Source organism: Chiloscyllium punctatum, chromosome 18, assembly GCF_047496795.1.
Source record: "Chiloscyllium punctatum isolate Juve2018m chromosome 18, sChiPun1.3, whole genome shotgun sequence".
NCBI classification, from domain to species: Eukaryota; Metazoa; Chordata; class Chondrichthyes; order Orectolobiformes; family Hemiscylliidae; genus Chiloscyllium; species Chiloscyllium punctatum.
Window position 1 is genome coordinate 92,908,015 of NC_092756.1, and position 20,181 is coordinate 92,928,195.

The 20,181-nt window shown below is 47.5% G+C and overlaps 1 protein-coding gene across 1 annotated transcript in view; it reads right to left on the reverse strand.

Moving 5' to 3' along the window:
* LOC140489334 (SH3 and multiple ankyrin repeat domains protein 1-like) overlaps positions 1–20,181 on the reverse strand; it is a 431,419-nt gene that overhangs the window by 388,963 nt on the left and 22,275 nt on the right. Inside the window, exons 2-3 of the mRNA XM_072588774.1 lie at positions 786–961; positions 209–285 (exon numbers count right to left, since the gene is read on the reverse strand). The gene's annotated coding sequence lies outside the window, so the exon portion shown is untranslated. The remainder of the gene's footprint in view (positions 1–208; positions 286–785; positions 962–20,181) is intronic.

Below are 20,181 nucleotides of genomic sequence, written 5' to 3' on the forward strand. Positions count from 1 at the left end.
AACAAACTGAAGGTATTTCTGACTTGGATTATATTTATAGGAAGGGGACACTTTATTACATTCGATGTGAGCGATCGGATTCAATTGCTACCGTCCCCTTACCCAAATCATGTCACCCTCCCTCCCCATGAAGATCACTTCCCTGTAAGACCGACTCCCTCAATTGTCACAGTCTTTGCAAAGACGGGTAAATGTCCATCTCTCTTACCTTGGATCTTCGAAGGGAATGGTTGTGGTGAGATGCTCTCTCTCTCTCTCTCGCTGACAAAGAAATGTCTGCTCGCCCTGTTAGAGGCAGATACAGTGAACAAATATTCCAAGAACAGTGCCCCGTTCGCCTTAACAGTACAGCATCTCTCTGTCTCTCTCTTGGCTACAGAACTGAACTGGGTCTCTATATCCTCAAAATAACCAGGGAGAAGGAAGATTCGGTCAATGCACTGAGCACCGAAGCATTTGGGGAGGGGGGGCGGGGGGAGATGTTGGACGAGAGAGAGAGAGAGAGAGAGAGAAAATGTTTTCAGCGACCCCTCCCAGTAACATCCCCCTGGAGGGAGTTCACGCCTGAATTATCACCACCTCAATACACACACACACACACACACACACAAACCAACCTGGTGTCTTTTACTGTCAAGACAGAATGCAATTTTATGAACCAAAAGCAATCTAAATACAAAATGATATTGTTTTTAAAATGGAATAAACTCAATGCAACCAAATAAAAGCGACAGGATGAAATTGGCACCGTCAAACGAGGGCGACATGTAAAAATAAATAATTACCTTTCAGCCGGATTGTTGGCAGGTGATGTGCATTTTGATGGGTTGTGTAAAACAAAAGCAGAGGAATATAATTTGCAGGTCTTAATTTCAATTAGGCTGCTCCTGAATGTGAACACACACATGCTCATTCAATTCCCATTGCAAAGTTGCAGTGAAACTGACATACTTCCTTACTTCTGCAGAAGGAGGTCAGAGAGAGAGAGAGATAGAGGCTTTGTGAGAATCACAGTCTCTGGGGATACAGGGATGACCTACATTCACAAATAGGTTGCTTCTTTATTTAAAAAAAAATAAAATGCTGCCAACAAAATGTCGCTTTTGACCAGATTTGCCCTCCGAAAAATCAAATCAAATCACAATTTTGTTCCTTTTTGTACCAGTCCTTTCTCAACCAAAAAAAATCCTTTTGAGTTAAAAGAGACTCCTCAATCCATAACCAACAGTGACACCCTCTCAGTTATGGCATTGTCCTTGTGAATCTCTTTTGCACCAGATCTAGGATTGCTCCAGTTTTAATTTACAATGTGGGGAGCATTCAGTGTCATTATCACTGGCGTCTGCTCCACAATTAAGCCAATGAACTTACTAAAATGGATTGAGAAGGAGAAGGTTGGGGGGAAGGGGATGATGGCATCACAGGATTGGCACTGGGGCCATAACCTAAAGTACCAGGTTACACTCCAGTGACTTGGGTTCGAATCCCAAGCATTTGAGTTTGTAAGGAATTGAAATGTTGTGAAAACCCATTGGGATTCGCTAATGCCCTTTAGGGAAGGAAATCTGTTGTCCTGGCCTACACGTAACTCCAGACCCACAGTGTGAGCCATTAGGTAAAGGGATGAGCCCAGCCAGCAATGCCTACATCGCTAAGGTGAAACGGAAGTGAAAGGTGCCTTGACACTGCCACAGAGCTCTATCTTCCAGGGATTGCTGGAACACCAAGTGGAACTATATTAGAGTCTTCCTGAGGCAGCTGGGATTGATCAGCCAACAGGGATCATCTCCAGGATTACTGCTCACCCAGTTCAGGTGGATGGAGGGGAAGGGGTGCAGAGATTGCAACTGGGTTAAAGGTCCAGCTATGCCCCACACCCTGCTCCTCTGAATGAGGCCACTCTCCAACGATCCCCGGTGACAGGCCATTACACACCGTTTACCTGGTCCATGGTAAAAGGGCCAACCTCCCGTTTTCCCAGTTTGGTCGGATCGGGGGATGTCTAAGGTGCCGGATTTGTTACGTCAGTGTGAGTTCCAACCCCACCATGACCAGCCGGGACTGTGCAGGGTCCAGTTCCCTCGGGCGGCCTGGACCAGAGCCCAGACTGATAGCAGCAGCTGTCTGCATGATCCCACTCTGACTCAGCACATTCCCATCTACTCACCTTGGCTCATCATCCACACGGGAATGGCCCCCCCCCCCTCATCCCGTATCACCCAGCTGCAGAAATGGTTATTTACACATTTGTGGGACATTGGCATCACTGGCTGTGCCAGCATCTATTGCCCATCCCTTCATTGCCCCTTGAGAAGGTGGGGGTGAGCTGCCTTCTTGAACCGCTGCAGTCCATCTGCTGTGGCCCTTAGGGAGGGAATTCCAGGATTTTGACCCAGTGACAGTGAAAGGACGGTGATATATTTCCAAGTCAGGATGGTGAGTGGCTTGAAGGGGAACTCGAAGGTGGTGGTGTTCCCATGTATCTGCTGCCCTTGTTCTTCTCAATGGAAGTGGTTGCGGGTTTGGAAGGTGCTGTCGGAGGATCTTTGGTGAGTTTCTGCAGTGCATCTTGTAGAGAGTACACACTGCAGCTACTGAGTGTCGGTGGTGGGGGGGGGGGGGGGGGGGGGGGATGCTTGTGGATGTGGTGCCAATCAAGTGGGGGCTGCTTTGTCCTGGATGGCGACCTTCTTGTGTGTTGTTGGAGCTGCACCCATCCAGGCAAGTGGGGAGTATTCCATCATACTCCAGACTTATGCCTTGCAGGTGGTCAAGATGCTTTTGAGGTGCACATTTTTTGAAGGTTAATTGCTTCTGTAAGGTAAAACAAATCAATAAAACACACAAAATTTATAAAGGGTGTAACATGGCAGGTGTAGAAAGGTTATTTCCTTTAGCCCCAGATTCTAGAATCTGGGAACACAGTCTCAGAATAAGGGGCATACCTTTAGGAAAGGGATTTCTTCACTCAGATGATGATAAATCCATAGAATGGGCTACTCAAGAGGGCTTTGGGGGTTCAGCCAGTAAATCTGAGCCCAATACATTTCTAGATACTTAAGGGAAGTGGGAATAGTGCGGGGAAAATAGCATTCAGCTGGAAGGTCATGTGCAGTTAAACACACTTAGGGACAAAAAAACTGCGGATGCTGGAATCCAAAGTAGACAAACAGGAGGCTGGAGGAACACAGCAAGGCAGGCAGCATCAGGAGGTGGAGTTACACCCAAAGGGTTACACCTGAAACGTCGACTTCTTCACCTCCTGATGCTGCCCTTTGCTGTGCTCCCCTAGCCTCCTGCCTGTCCCTCCTGATGCTGCCTGCCTTGCTGTATTCCCCCAGCCTCCTGTCTGTCCCTCCTGATGCTGCCTGACTTGGTGTGTTCCCCCAGCCTCCTGCCTGTCCCTCCTGATGCTGCCTGCCTTGCTGTGTTCCCCCAGCCTCCTGCCTGTCCCTCCTGATGCTGCCTGACTTGGTGTGTTCCCCCAGCCTCCTGCCTGTCCCTCCTGATGCTGCCTGCCTTGCTGTGTTCCCCCAGCCTCCAGCCTGACCCTCCTGATGCTGCCTGCCTTGCTGTGTTCCCCCAGCCTCCTGCCTATCCCTCCTGATGCTGCCCCTTGCTGTGCTCCCCCAGCCTCCTGCCTGTCCCTCCCGATGCTGCCTGCCTTGCTGTGTTCCCCCAGCCTCCTGCCTGTCCCTCCTGATGCTGCCTGCCTTGCTGTGTTCCCCCAGCCTCCTGTCTGTCCCTCCCGATGCTGCCTGGCTTGCTGTGTTCCTCCAGCCTCCTGCCTGTCCATCCTGATGCTGCCTGCCTTGCTGTGTTCCCCCAGCCTCCTGCCTGTCCCTCCCGATGCTGCCTGCCTTGCTGTGTTCCTCCAGCCTCCTGCCTGTCCCTCCTGATGCTGCCTGCCTTGCTGTATTCCCCCAGCCTCCTGTCTGTCCCTCCTGACGCTGCCTGACTTGGTGTGTTCCCCCAGCCTCCTGCCTGTCCCTCCTGATGCTGCCTGCCTTGCTGTGTTCCCCCAGCCTCCAGCCTGACCCTCCTGATGCTGCCTGTCTTGCTGTGTTCCCCCAGCCTCCTGCCTGTCCCTCCCGATGCTGCCTGTCTTGCTGTGTTCTCCCAGCCTCCTGCCTGTCCCTCCTGATGCTGCCTGCCTTGCTGTGTTCCCCCAGCCTCCAGCCTGTCCCTCCCGATGCTGCCTGTCTTGCTGTGTTCCCCCAGCCTCCTGCCTGTCCCTCCCGATGCTGCCTGTCTTGCTGTGTTCTCCCAGCCTCCTGCCTGTCCCTCCCGATGCTGCCTGTCTTGCTGTGTTCCCCCAGCCTCCTGCCTGTCCCTCCTGATGCTGCCTGGCTTGCTGTGTTCCTCCAGCCTCCTGTCTGTCCCTCCTGATGCTGCCTGACTTGGTGTGTTCCCCCAGCCTCCTGCCTGTCCCTCCTGATGCTGCCTGCCTTGCTGTGTTCCCCCAGCCTCCTGCCTGTCCCTCCTGATGCTGCCTGACTTGCTGGGTTCTTCCAGCCTCCTGCCCATCTACGTACGATCCAGTTAAATGGCAGGCTTGATGGGCAGAATGGCCTACTCCTGCACTTCTCTCGAAACGCAGCAGCCAATTTGCACACAGCAAGATCCCATAAACAGCTCTGCGAGCAGACCAACTAGTTTGAAGATAAGGTTGATGGGTAACTATTAGCTGGGACACCCCCATGAACCTCCCAGGCAGTGCCCAGCTAGAGAGGGCAGACTGGGCGTCGAATCCCAGTGGAAAGACAGTGTGTCTGACTGTGCACGGTGAGAGGGGCAGCTCTTGGGTGCAACTTGACACCAACAGAAGCTGCGAACACCACCCCTAGAACCCGAGTTGGCACAGTGACCCCCCCCCTCCATTAGAGTCAGCAAATGCGGGGAGGCAACAGTCTGGCAGTATTATCGCGGAACCAGGTAATGTTCCAGAGAACTGGATTCAAATCCAGCCATGGCAGAATTTGAATTCAATAAATGTCTGGAATTAAGAATCTAATTGTCAAAAAAAACCCATCTGGTTCACTAATTCCTTTAGGGAAGGAAACAGCCATCTTTGCCCGGAATGACCTACATGTGACTCCAGACCCACAGCAACGTGCTTGACTCTGAGCTGCCCTCTGAGCAATTAGGGATGGACAATAAACATTGGCCCGGCCAGTGATACCCTCATCCCGTGAATGAATAAAAAAAAATTCAGAGCAGGGAAGAACTGTATACGCAGGGAGAAAGAACGATGAGAAATATTCCGTACTGTGCACCTTAAGGTAGAAATTGGCATCAGTTCTCCTTTCATGCAGGTAATTGCAACTCCAAATTATATCAATTGAACTTAGTAATCAACTGACATTACATTGATTTCTGAAATGATACTCTTAAAAAGACCAGAACTCAAAATTGAAATGCAATTTCTCTCTTCAGTTCTGAGTACCACACTCTAGGAAGGATGTGAACAATTTGAAGAAAATGCAGAAAAGGTTCAGGACAATGATTCCTGAGGATGTATTATAGCAGAAGATATAGGAGCAGAATTAGGCCATTCGGCCCATTGAGTCTGCTCTGCCATTTGATCATGGCTGATATGTCTCTCAACCTCATTCTCCTGCCTTCTCCCTCCCCTTGATCCCCTTATTAATCAAGAATGTATCTATCCCTGTCTGAAAGATGTTGTGAAACTTGAAAGGGTTCACATACGATTTCCAAGGATGTTGCCAGGGTTGGTGGATTTGAGCTACAGGGAGAGGCTGAACAGGCTGGGGCTGTTTTCCCTGGAGCATCGGAGGCTGAGGGGTGACCTTACAGAGGTTTACAAAATTATGAGGGACATGGATAGGGTAAATAGGCAAAGTCTTTTCCCTGGGGTCAGGGAGTCCAGAACTAGAGGGCATAAGTTTAGGGTGAGAGGGGAAAGATATAAAAGAGACCTATGGGGCAACTTTTTCACACAGAGGGTGGTACGTGTATGGAATGAGGTGCCAGAGGAAGTGGTGGAGGCTGGTACAATTGCAACATTTAAGAGGCATTTGGATGGGTATATGAATAGGAAGGGTTTGGAGGGATATGGGCCTGGTGCTGGCAGGTGGGAATAGATTGGGTTGGGATATCTGGTCGGCATGGACAGGTTGGACCGAAGAGTCTGTTTCCATGCTGTACATCTCTATGACTCTATGACTCTATGAATGACATGGCCTCCACAGCCTTCTTTCACAATGAGTTCCACAGATTCACCACCAAGCAATTGCTCCTTAACTCAGTCCTAAAGGGTTGTTCCTCACTTCGAGGCTGTGCCGTTGGGTCCCAGTCTCTCGTGGAAGCATCTTCTCCATGTTCCCTCTCTCCGGGCCTCTCAGACTGAAGAATTCAGACCTGTTTCTTTCATGACAATTGGGAGACACTTTGATAGAGGTGCTTAAAATTGCGGGGAACCTGGAGAGAGTGGAATTGGTCACACTTGGGATCAAGAATGAGAGGTCGCAGGTTTAATGTAGTTGAGAACAGAACTAAAAGCAACACAAGGAAAATCATCTCCACACAGCAAGTGGTTATGGATTGGAAGGCAATGCCTGAGTCTATGGTGGAGACAGGTTGAAACAAAGTTTTCAAAAGCAGCTTGGCCAGGTATTTAAAAAGGAAGAATAAACTGGATTACAGGGAGGAGGCTGTCATTGTAGTAAGAATTAATGCTGCTAATTGAGGTTAATTGATTAATTAACTAATTGAACAAATAGAAGAGAAAGGACAGCATGCGGTGTCCACCAATACCCTGGAGTTGTTCAGGGAGAGGTGGGCGCTGCAGGGAGTGGAGTGCATTATTTCCCCCTCCAACTCTATTTTGATTTAGTCCCTACCCTCCCTTTCACTGTTTTGATCACACAGCATTGCCCTTTGATGTGAAGGGCAGTGCTTGTCACTGGTCACTCGGGTGTTTTCCTATCTTCCCGGTGGTGGAAATTGAATAAAGATTCGTAGACTTTGTGTCTCACACTGTGTCTCACACCTGCACACACACACCTTGGATGCTGGGGAAAAATATAACCAGGAGATTTAGAATCACCTCAGTTTGGGACACTGACTCTGTAAACAAAAAGAGAAGAAAAAAGGAACAAAATGGAATAAAAGAAATATAAAGGAAAGGAAAAAAAGTAAGAAAAAAATATAACCAGGAAATTAGAATCTCCTCTGTTAAGGATTGGCTCTGAGCTGGCTGGCTACAGCCAGGGTACCATGCAAAAAAAATTAGATATAAAGGGAAGGAAATAATGTTTTCTGCACACGTTGTTTCTTCACTGTGTTGTACACATACATGCACATGACGTGACAATTAGATTCTCCTCAATTGAGGACTGACACTAACAAAAAAAAATAAACAGAAGATGTAGAATCTCCTATAAAATATAGATATAAAGGGACGGGAATATAAAGATGGAACTGTCTGTTGAAGGAGCTATGTGAATTAAAAGTCAGTAATCTCCATGCACAAAAAAGAAACAATGTCTTGAGTTCTCTTTCACCAAAAAGCTGAAATCTGAATTGACATAGCGCTGAGTGAATTGCTTGTTTCGAGGGCAAGTGCAGACTCAATGGGCCGAACAGTCTCCTTCTACGCAGGAACAATTCTTCTTTATTATTTCTTTCTCTCAGAAAAAACTGCAGGGCTGTGAGGGAAACAGCTGGTCGACGGTGGGGCCAATTTGCAGCTTGTTCAAAGGGCTAGGATGGGCGGCATGGGCTGAGTGGCCTCCTTCAGTGCTGAGAGTTCTGTGATCTGTAATTTCACCGCTTGAGAATCTTTGTGAAATTGGAAAATTTGCCCCCATCTGCCCCACGCAATCCCTTTTGTTCATGACTTCTGCTACCAAGAATAATAGCAATGTTGACATCTCTTTAAGTCTATATCGCTCCCCAGTTTTGAGTCTCTCCGAACAACTTTCTCAAGTTTTTGCTTTCCTTCATGATCTCTCCCTATCTATGACTTGGCTGACAGAACCCACCGAAGCCCTGTGAATACTCTGTCATTCCTACCTTTTCGATGTTAAATGACTGTAAAATCCACTCACAGATAATTACACCCTGCTGTGTCTATATGTCCATGAAGCAGCAGCCATTGTTAATGAGCTATTTGACCACATGGGGCATCACAACTGAAAATGAGGTCTAACCAATTCCCAGAATAGAACTGAGAGTGTCAAAGTACACCAAATGCTAGATTCGCCAACCAGGAAACTGTTTCAAGATTCGACAGAAAGTACTCATTTCCTAACCCCCTCCCCTTCCACACACACCCCCTCCCCCAAAGCCTGTCCACCTCCTCTACAAGGCACAAGTCAGAAGTGTGCTGGAATACCGCCCACTTGCCTGGGTGAGTGTAACTCCAACAACACTCAAGAGGCTCATTGCCATCAAAGTAAAGCTCCACATTTGATCAGCACCTCATCCACCATCTTCGACATTCACTCCTTTTACTATCAGTGATAGTACAGTCTACCATCAGTGAGAGAGAGTAATGAAGTAGCTTACCAAGCCTTCTTTCAACTTCTGAACCCACAACTCTGCCCCCTCGATGGACAAGGGCAGCAGATACATGGACAGACCATCATCTGCAAGCTCCCTTCCAAACCGCACACCATCCTGACTTGGAAATCTATCACCGTTCCTTCAGTGTGGCTGGGTCAAAATCCTGGCTCTCCCTCACTTAACAACTCTCTACGCCTCACAAACATCTTCTGAAAGGCAGCCAAAGTTGGTAATGCCCGAATCCCATGGAAGCATAAGGAAATGCCATCTGAGGAGACTCAAACCATTCTCAATCATTCATGAGGTACCAGATAGTGATGTAAAAGAATGGCAACAGTGGCTCAGTGGTTAGCACTGCTACCTCACAGTGTCAAGGACCTGGGTTCAATTCCTGTCTCTGGTCACTGTCTGTGCGGAGTTTGCACATTCTCCCCGTGTCTGCGTGGGTTTCCTTGCACAATCCAAAGATGTGCGAGTCAGGTGAACCGGCCATGTTAAATTACCCACAGTGTTAGATGCATTAGTCAGGGGTAAATATAGGGTATGGGTTGGTGGTTTACTCCGTGGAGGGTTGGTGTGGACTTGTTGGGCCAAAGGGTCTGTTTCCCCACTGTTTGGGAATCTAATCTTAAATAGAAACAACGCGGAGAGATTGGCACTAAGTTAAAATGCTCAGAGGGCCAGTGCAGACATGATGGACTGATTGGCCTCCTGTAATAATTCTGTGAAACATTTTCCACCGTTGAGCTGCGTATTGCGTTTTTATTCGAAGATGTGGCTTGTGTTCAATTTGTAGCCATCTTGGAGATTTTCAACTTTCCCGTTTTTGATCTGATTCTATTAATACACTAATTTTTCATTCATTTTTCAGCTCTGGTGAACGTTAGACCAGAAGCATTAACCTGTCTTTTCTATCTATAGATCATGATAGACCTGCTGTCGATTTTAATCTCTTCCTATCCTGGTGTCCTACTTTAAAGCAGAAGTCACTTAAGGACTGCTCCCACTATCATTCAATACAATGTCAGCAGCAAAAATTGCTATTTCTAATCCAATGTTCTTCAACACCACCATGCAGGAGGGATGGTGGTGCAATGGGACTGCTACTGGGTTCCAGTCAATCCAGGCTAATCCTCCAGGGACAGAGGCTCAATTCTCACAACCGATGCTGTGGAATGTAATAATTCGTCAAATTAAACTGACCTCACCAATGTTGATGAGATTAAAATCCACCTGGCTCAGTCATACCCTTTTGGGAAGAAACGCTACCATTTATCTGATACACAGACAATCTTCAATTATCCAAATTTCGGATTATCTCTCAAGGTCACAAGGACCCGATGCTTGGAAATCTACGTCATTCAGCATTCGATTAACTGCATGAAATACTCCCCACCAGTGTCCTTTGAAGAATCGAGGTTCCTCAGTACATAGAGTCAGACAGCATGGAAACAGAACCTTCGGCCCAACTAGTCCATGCCGGCCATCATCCCAACTAAACTAGTCTCACCTGCCTGCTCCTGGCCCTTATCCCTCCAAACCTTTCCTATTCGTGCACTTACATTGTCACTGTACCCGCATCCACCACTTCCTCTGTAAGTTCATTCCACACACGAACCACCCTCTGTGCAAAATTATTTACTCCTCATACCTTTTGAAAATCTCTCTCCTTAAAATGTGCCCATTGTCTTGAAATCCCTCAGGTGACAGCTGACCAAGATACCTTCTCATCAACCTGTTCAGGGACAGAATGAAACACTACTGGAGCAAATGGGACTTGAACGCAGACCCCCTAGCTCAGAGATACAAACACTACCACTGCATCACAAGAACTTATGAGTCTCGATTTACAGTTGTGTGTTTGACTCCTAACAGCCAATTGCTATGAGGTCAATAAGGGATGGGCGGTGTTCCCAAACTGAACACCCGTCCAATCATAAGAAAGACTCCCCCATGATCAGTGTTGGCTACGACTGAATGGGAACACCCTTACCTCAATCACACATCCATGGGTTCAAACCCAGACCTCTACGATCCCAGCTGGCACTGCCAAGGGGAGGGCTGCACTGTCAGAGATGCTGTTTGAGCAATTAAAGTGGGGATTTGCCCGTCCTCACAAATGGACGTTAAAGAAGGGAGGGTGTACCATTGCTCCAGTTTTACCCCACGATCTCTCCCGAAAGTCAAAGTTGGTCGTGATCACATTGCTGATTGGCTGCTTTGTTTCCGACGTCATTACACTTCGAAAGTATTTCACCAGCTGCAAAGGACTGTGGGTGCAATGAGTGCAGGAACAATGCTATACAAATACAATTTCAGTCAGTTCTTTTACTGACAAGAGCGTGTATTTAGGTAGTACCGAAACAAAGTTAAATGTCCCAATGCACATTGCAGGAGTGATTCTTAAAACAAAATCGGAACAGGTCACTTCACTGGCATTCAGAATAGGCAAGAAAAAGCGTGGCCAAGGAATTAGGGAGGGATGTAGGGACTGGAGGAGGTTACAGAGATAGGGAGAGTTGTAGAGGCTGGAGGAGGTTACAGAGATAGGGAGAGTTGTAGAGGCTGGAGGAGGTTACAGAGATAGGGAGAGTTGTAGAGGCTGGAGGAGGTTACAGAGATAGGGAGAGTTGTAGAGGCTGGAGGAGGTTACAGAGATAGGGAGAGTTGTAGAGGCTGGAGGAGGTTACAGAGATAGGGAGAGTTGTAGAGGCTGGAGGAGGTTACAGAGATAGGGAGAGTTGTAGAGGCTGGAGGAGGTTACAGAGATAGGGAGAGTTGTAGAGGCTGGAGGAGGTTACAGAGATAGGGAGAGTTGTAGAGGCTGGAGGAGGTTACAGAGATAGGGAGAGTTGTAGAGGCTGGAGGAGGTTACAGAGATAGGGAGAGTTGTAGAGGCTGGAGGAGGTTACAGAGATAGGGAGAGTTGTAGAGGCTGGAGGAGGTTACAGAGATAGGGAGAGTTGTAGAGGCTGGAGGGGGTTACAGAGATAGAGAGGGACATAGGAGCTGGAGGGGGTTACAGAGATAGGGAGGGACATAGGAGCTGGAGGGGGTTACAGAGATAGGGAGGGACATAGGAGCTGGAGGGGGTTACAGAGATAGGGAGGGACATAGGAGCTGGAGGGGGTTACAGAGATAGGGAGGGGGTGTAGGGGCTGGAGGAGGGTACAGTGATATGGAGGGATGTAGGGGCTGGAGGGGGTTACTGAGAGGGGAAGGGTAATAAGGGCTGGAGAAAGCTACAAGAGATTGGGAGTGGAGTAGGGGCTGGAGAAGGTTACTGAGACAGGGAGGGGTGTAGGGGCTAGTGGAGATTGCAGAGATATGGAGGGATGTAGGGGTTGGAGGGGGTTACAGAGATAGGGACGGACGTAGGTACTGGAGGAGGGTACAGAGATAGGGAAGGGTATATGGGCTGAAGAAAACTACAAGACATATGGAGTGGAGTAGGGGCTGGAGAAGGTTACTGAGACAGGGAGGGGTGTAGGGGCTGGTGGAAATTGCAGAGACAGGAAGGATGTCGGGGTTAGAGGAGGCGACAGAGATAGGGAGGGTCATAGAAGCTGGAGTGGGTTACAGAGATAGGGAGAGGGTGTAGTGACTGGAGGAGATTACAGAGATAGGGAGGGGGTGTAGGGTCTGAAGGAGATTACAGAGATAGGGAGGGGGTGCAGGGTCTGGAGGAGATTACAGATATAGGGAGGGGGTGTAGGGTCTGAAGGAGATTACAGAGATAGGGAGGGGGTGTAGTGACTGAAGGAGATTACAGAGATAGGGAGGGGGTGTAGGGTCTGAAGGAGATTACAGAGATAGGGAGGGGGTGTAGGGGCTGGAGGAGATTACAGAGATAGGGAGGGGGTGTAGGGGCTGGAGGAGATTACAGAGATAGGGAGGGGGTGTAGGGGCTGGAGGTGGTTACAGGGATGGGTAGGGGGTGTAGGGGATGGAGGAGGTTACAGGGATGGAGGAGGGTCAGGGTGAGAATCTCGGTCAAAGCATTTCCGTCACTCAGCTGCCTCCTGTGGTCAGTCTCAGTGCAAATGGATTAGCACAAAGGGGGACACAGTGGAGGAGTGGGCCCAGGCTGATACATGGGTGAACATGTGATGAGACGCAGGTGGACCCTCAGGACCTGCACAGGTTAACTTCGAATGAACTCAGTGTTTGCAGACCATCTGACTTTGGGAGTAATGGAGGTCACTCACCTGGTCCAGACAGATCGGGATGGAGTTTTAGCTGTGTGTTTCAGTCAGGGACTGATTCACTTCCAAACTCAATGAAAAGAAAAGAAACTGGGTCAGCTCAGTCTCTGTGAGAAATATCAGATTCAGTGGCCCATATACAAGAGCAGCGTATGTGTGTGTGCGTGTGTGTGTATGTGTGTGTGTGTGTGTATGTGTGTGTGTGTGTGTATGTGTGTGTGTGTGTATGTGTGTTTGTGTGTGTGTGTGTATGTGTGTTTGTGTGTTTGTGTGTGTGTGTGTATGTGTGTGTGTGTATGTGTGTTTGTGTGTTTGTGTGTGTGTGTGTATGTGTGTGTGTGTGTGTATGTGTGTTTGTGTGTTTGTGTGTGTGTGTTTGTGTGTGTATGTGTGTGTGTGTGTGTTTGTGTGTTTGTGTGTTTGTGTGTTTGTGTGTGTGTGTTTGTGTGTGTATGTGTGTTTGTGTGTGTGTGTGTGTGTGTTTGTGTGTGTGTTTGTGTGTGTGTGTTTGTGTGTATGTATGTTTGTGTGTGTGTGTGTTTGTATGTGTATGTGTGTTTGTGTGTGTGTGTATGTGTGTTTGTGTGTGTATGCGTGTTTGTGTGTGTGTGTATGTGTGTTTGTGTGTGTGTATGTGTGTTTGTGTGTGTGTGTGTTTGTGTGTGTGTGTTTGTGTGTGTGTGTATGTGTGTTTGTGTGTGTGTGTATGTGTATGTGTGTTTGTGTGTGTGTGTGTTTGTGTGTGTATGTGTGTTTGTGTGTGTGTGTGTTTGTGTGTGTGTGTATGTGTGTTTGTGTGTGTGTATGTGTGTTTGTGTGTGTGTTTGTGTGTGTGTGTTTGTGTGTGTTTGTGTGTGTGTGTGTGTATGTGTGTGTTTGTGTGTGTGTGTATGTGTGTGATCTAAGGCAAAGTACATGCATGCAACAAGTACAACAACAACTTACATTTACGTGGCCCTGGTCATGGGGCAAAATGTGCCAAAGTGCTCCCTGGGAAGCTCGAAGTGAGCACTGAGCCGCATTAGGGCAGGGAGCCAAAAGAGGTTGGTATTATTGAGCATCTTAAAGGAGCAGAGGGAGATCAAGTTTAAGGAGGAGTTTGGACCCAATGAGACTGAAGCTGTCTCTCAACAAGGGGTGGGGAGGAGGGGGGAGTGGTGGTAGGTAACAAGAGGCCAGGATTGGAGGAGCACAAAGATCTCTGAGAATTGAGGGGTTGAAGGAAGTCACCAAGTGGGAGGGATTTGATTTAGGAGAGGTGATGGCTTTCGTGGTAACGCTGGCCTCTTAATCCAGAGACCCAGGTAAGGTTCAGGTTCAAATCCCACCATGGCAGATGGTGGAATTTAAGTTCAGTAAAACTCTGTCATTAAGAGTCGAATGATGACTATGGTACCATTGGTGATTAAGTTTGTGGGTTTGAGAGGTTGGAGGCACCTTCTGTGGTCATGCATTCCAGAATTTCAGCTGCCCCTGAGTAAGGACGTTTCATGTAGATACATTATTGGATTGCTTGTCGATGATCAGATACAGAACAGAGGACATTATAGCACAGTACAGGCCCTTCAGCCCTCGATGTTGTGCTGACCCGTGAAATCTGACACTCGTCTATCCTGCACTATTCATTCTCGTCCATATGTGTGCCCAATGTCCATTTAAATGACCTTAAAGTTGCCGAGTCTGTTGCAGGCAGACCGTTCCACACCCCCTACTAATCTCTGAGTAAAGAAACTACCCCTGATATCTGCCCTAAATCTATCACCTCTCAATTTAAAGGTATAATTGGTGAATATTGACTGACTAGTTCTGGTCTTCCCCGAAAAACTCTCAGTTGATATCCACTCTATCAATTTTTAAAAAATCTAATAGACCTCTATTAGGTCAACTAACAGGCTATTTATTTCAAGAGAAATGGGACCCAGCTCCCAATCCCACACCTTCCTGGTTTCGCCCTAGCTGTCTGAACACACACTTAAATCAGACACGAGGAGAGGGAGTGGGAGTCCAGTAAAACTCAGGCTGGTTAAGGCCAAAATTGGGACAGGAACTGGCATTGAAGGGATGGAAGAGCTCTCCATTCAGAACATTAACTGTGTTGGGCCAAGATCAAATAGGTCATGCTGTAAGCAACGGGATTGATGGCACTTCTAAGCTCCCTTATGTTCTCACAGCTGTATCAGAGCTAGGTGAGTATGCACACACACACACACACACACACACACACACACATACACACACAAAAACACACATACACACACACAAGCACACATACACACACACACACACACACACACACACACATACACACACAAACCTCCATAAGGGTGGAGGTTCCCTTTGCCCAGGGACTGTCCTTCATGCCTGTGTCCAAGCATTGAGTTTTGCCAGGTCAGCCATACCCACCGGGAGCCACATTCTATCTTAGTCCAATGGTCTTTCCAGCAGGGATGGGTGGGAGTCACCCATTTGCTGCATTTTGCCCCCTGACCCCACATCCCACTTGCCCCTTTTTTTTGCCAGGGCACCTCCCTTGGGATGAGCATTGCCAATCATCAGCCATGATCCTATTGAATGGTAGGATAGGCATGCGGGGCTGAATGGTCTACTGTTGATCCTACTTCTTAGTGTCTTAACTCTGCGGGGAGGCACTCTGGGAGGTATCATCACATGACCTCCTTCCTCCCTCCTCCCGCCATTGGTCCCTCTCTTGATCTATCAACCCAGTCAGAAAGTGAAGAAGCTCTCTATTATCCAATTGAACGCTGTTTGATGATTAATCTTTCTTCCACATTGGCCCAGCTCATATCCCATTGTCGCCTCCTCCAGTGGTCTCCAGTATCACAGATACCAGTCTCCAGCCAATTCAATTCACTCCAAATGGCATCAAGCAAAAGCTATGGGACCTGACAACATCCTGGCAATGGTACTGAAGACTTGTGCCTCAGAACTTGCCGCTCCCCGAGCCAAGCTGTTCCAGTGCAGTTACAACACTGGCATCTACCCGACAATGTGGAAAATTGCCCAGGTATGTCCTGTACATAAAAAGCAGGACAAATCCAACCCAGCCAATTACCACCCCACACTCAATCATCTGTAAAGTGATGGAGGCTGTCACCAACAGTGCTACCAAGCAGCACCTGCTCAGAAATAACCTGCTCAGTAACGCCCAGTTTGGGTTCCACCAGGGCCACTCAGCTCCTGTCCTCATTACAGCCCTGGCTCAAACATGGACAAAAAAGCTGAATTCCAGAGGGGAGGGGAGAGTGACAGCCTTTGACATCAAGGCCTCATTTGACCGAATGTGGCATCAAGGAGGCCCTACGACTGGAATCAGTGGGTATCAGGGAGCAAACACTCCACTGTTTGGAGCCATTCTGGGCACAGCGGAAGATGGTCGTGATTGTTGGAGATCAGTCAGCCCAGCCCCAGGACATCTCTGCAGGAGATCCTCAGGGTATTTTCCTCAGCCCAACCATCTTCAGCTGCTTCATCAATGACCTTCCCTCCATCAGAAGGTCTGAACTGGGAATGTTTGCTGATGATCATCCAGCGGTGGTCATCAACAACAAGCTTTCTTGGACTCTTCATGAGGAAATTTGGCATGACGGTGAATACCCTCGCCAACTTTTATAGGTGCGCCATCGAAAGCATTCTGTCTGGATGTATCACTACCTGGTATGGCAACTGTACCATTCAAGATCGGAGACAGTTACAGAGTGTGGTGAACTCGGCCCGGTCAATCACAAAGGCCAACCTCCCATCTAACCAGGCCCACTATCAAGGAAAGGCCGCCAGCATTCTCAAAGATCCATCCCACCCTGGCAATGATTTTCTACAAACCCTACCATTGGGGAGAAGGTACAAAAGCCTGAACACACACACACACACCAGCCGGTTTCAGAACAGTTTCTACCCTATTGTTGTTAGAATATTGAATGGACTCTCAAACTCTTACCCATTATTTACTATCTCTGCTATTTAACTCTGTGATCTGCCTGGATTGCTCTCAAGACAAAGCTTTTCACTGTGCCTCGGTACACGTGACAATAAATTCAATGGAATTCATTGACTGTGGAATATTCAGCGCATTTACAACTCCTCAGATACTGAGGCAGTCCATAGTCAGATCAGGACAATATCCAGACTAAACTAAAGCAAAGAACTTTGGATGCTAAAAATCAGAAGCAAAAACAAAAAGTACTGGAGAAACTCAGCAGGTCGGCAATATCTGTGGAGAGAAAGCAGAGTTAACATTTTGAGTCCAGTGACCCTTCTTTAGAGCTCTGCTGGCAAGTGGCAGGTAAGGTTCATGCCACACAAACATTTCGAGACAATCTAACCACTGCCCCTTGACACTCAATGGTATTACCATCACTAAATCACCCACTATCAAACTTCCTGGGGACCACCATTTACCAGAAACTGAACAAGACTAGCCATATAAATACAGCATTCCCTCCAAACTATTCACCATTCTGACTTGAAAATATATCATCCTTCGTTCACTGTCACTGGGTCAAAATTTTGGAATTTCCTCCCTCATATTGTCTACCTCCAGCACATGGACTGCAGCGGTTCAAGAAAGCAGCTCACCACAACCTTCTCTAGGGGCAACTCGGGACAGGCAATAAATACTGGCCCAACCAACAATACCTACAGCCCATAAATATATCATTAATACTTTCCCACTTTGAGAAAACACGTGTCCACTCACATTTATCTTGACACTGACAATGTTCTTCTTGGGTTATGCTGATAGCAGCAGCCTTCCAGGAGATTCCAGGCCAAGCCTTCACTGACAGCCCAGAGCAGGCCTCAAGCCTGCGTCCCTGGTAGTCACTGTGGCCGTGGCCTGTACTGGCTGATCCTTCACTGAGTCTCTGCAATAGGTTTCTTTGATCTGCCTGTTCACAGAAGAGTGTGTGATGGTCAGGTTAGTGAGGCACTGACTTCGCTGTTGAGATATGAGACACTTGCTCTCCCAATGCTGAGACAGGCTGTATGCAAGTGTGAGCGTGTGTGTGCGAATCTGTTTCAATGTCTGTGTCTGTGTGAGTCTGTGTCTGAGTGGGTGCCTGTATATGTGTATGTGCATGCTTATGAGTTTGTGCCTGTGTGCAAATGTATGTGTGTTTCTGTTGGTCTGTGTCTGTGAGTGTCTGTGTGTGTTTCTATTTGAGTGTGTGCGTGTGTGTATATGTATCTGTATATGAGTGTGTTTCTAGTGCAGTGTGTGTGTGTCTATTCGAGTGTATGTCTATTTCTGTGTGAGTGTGTCTGTCTGAATGTCTGTGAGTGTTTGTGTACTTGAGTATGTGCAAATGTGAGTACGTGTGTGTCTGTTTAAGTGTGTACCTGTGTGTGTGTCTATTTGAGTGTGTGTGTCTCTGTGTGTCTGTTTGAGTGTGCATGTTTGTGTGTGTGTGTGTATCTATTTGTGTGTATTTGTGAGTATCCATGTGTGTGTGTATGTATGTCTGTTTATGTATATTTGTTTATGTGTGTGTCTGTTTGTGTATGAGTGTGTGTGAGTTTGCGTGTGTATTTTCGGGTGTGTCTGTGTGTGCATTTGTGTGTAAATGTCTTGATCAAAGGCCTCAGCATGAGTTAGTAGTCTGGTTGCCATCTTGTGAGAGTGTGAGTTGAAAGGTCAACGTCAAGGTTGAAACCAATGGTGAGGATAAGGTCAGCCCTGATGCAATGACTTGGTGATGACCACCTTCAGGTTGGAGATCCGGAAGGTCTGAGGATGAATCGAGAGTACGTTGTCAGGGAAATCAAAAGGTAAGAACACATTGATGCACAAGAGTGAGGTCAGAACCTCGGGACTCAGAAACACCTTTATTCCACAGCATCGTTAACCTGTGTCAGCTTTAGCACACAGCAAACTCACTGATGACTCATGAAGGTTACAGGTTCCAATCCTATTGCAGGTAATTACATGCATGAGCTAGATTGGCAGAGTAGGGCAGAGTTACTGCTGCCCTATCCTGGGTGCTTGTTTTTGGATGGTGTTGTATAAGTTAATGGCTCTGAAGGGGTTAATGCTCATGTTAAATTGGCTCCACCTGTAGTAGTGACGTCACACACAGTCTGTGGGTGGAGACGTGAAGCTCTCTCAAGCTTTTAGGCTGGATACATACATCTATACCAACTCGTTAAAGTCCTGGTAATTACACCTGCCCCAATGTATTCATTGCTATCATGTAATAATCCTTCTTATTATCCAAGACCAAGTAGATACTCTGCAATGGTGCATCCATGGATCTTTCCAAGTCAAAGCAAAGACAAAGGAAGATTGGTGCTGTGAACTATCTCAAACCCCCTTCTCCCCGTACCACAGACTGACAGAGGTGGTAAATACCACTGGCTACCAACATTGGTCAGCTGGGAAGATAACACAGATGAAGGAGTGAGTCAAAACTCTGACCCATTCTAAAATAGACATCAATAACTACGGAGTCATTGTTGGACCTTGATGGGGGGGTGGCATAGTGACTCAGTGGCTTCACCAGGAAGGGCTTATGCCCGAAATGTCGATTCTCCTGCTCTCTGGATGCTGCCTGACCTGCTGTGCTTTTCCAGCACTACACTCTTGACTCCAGCATCTGCAGTCCTCACTTTCTCCTGGCTCAGTGGTTAGCACTGTTGCCTCACAGCACCATGGATCCGGGTTCAATTCCATCCTCTGTGTGGAATTTGCATGTTCTCCCAGTATCTGTGTGGTTTTATGCTGGGTGCTTCAGTTTCCTCCCACAATCCAAAGGTGTTCACATTAGGCAGATTGACCATGGGAAATGCAGGGTTATACAGATAAAGGGAGGAGTAGATCTAGGTGGGATGCTTTTCAGAGGGTCAATGTAAACTTGATGGGCCAACTGGCCTGTTTCCACACTATCAAGATCCAATAAAATTTGGGAGCTCCCCATTCCCTGACAGACAGACTCACGCACTGATAGTTGTGGATAGACCCCTACATACAAACAGTGTTCTGAACAGTATTCATCCATTGACCAATATCATATTATCTCCACACGGTGGAAAACATTGGCTACAATCTGCTAGAAGCAGCTCACTTGAACACACTGATTCAAGGTCATTGATGAGAAAACTTGTGCAGGAGAGGGAGATAATTATTTCCAAGTGGCTGGTTAAGATGTGGAACACCATGCTGGAAAGGACAGTGGGAGCAGATGTACGAAACCTGAAAAAGGGAAATTGGATAAATACTTGAAGGAGATGAAATTGCGGGATGTAAGAGAAGAGTTAACGTGCTGAGGGTGAGACAGTCAAATTGGAAAGTGCTATCTAATGGGTCCACACAATGTGATGGGTCTAATGTCGTCTCTGTGCTTTTATTTCTGGTATTTTCCAATCAACCAGTTCAGAAATGTTATGACACACCTCTGGAGCAGATGGGACTAGAATCCAGGTTTCCTGGTGTGTT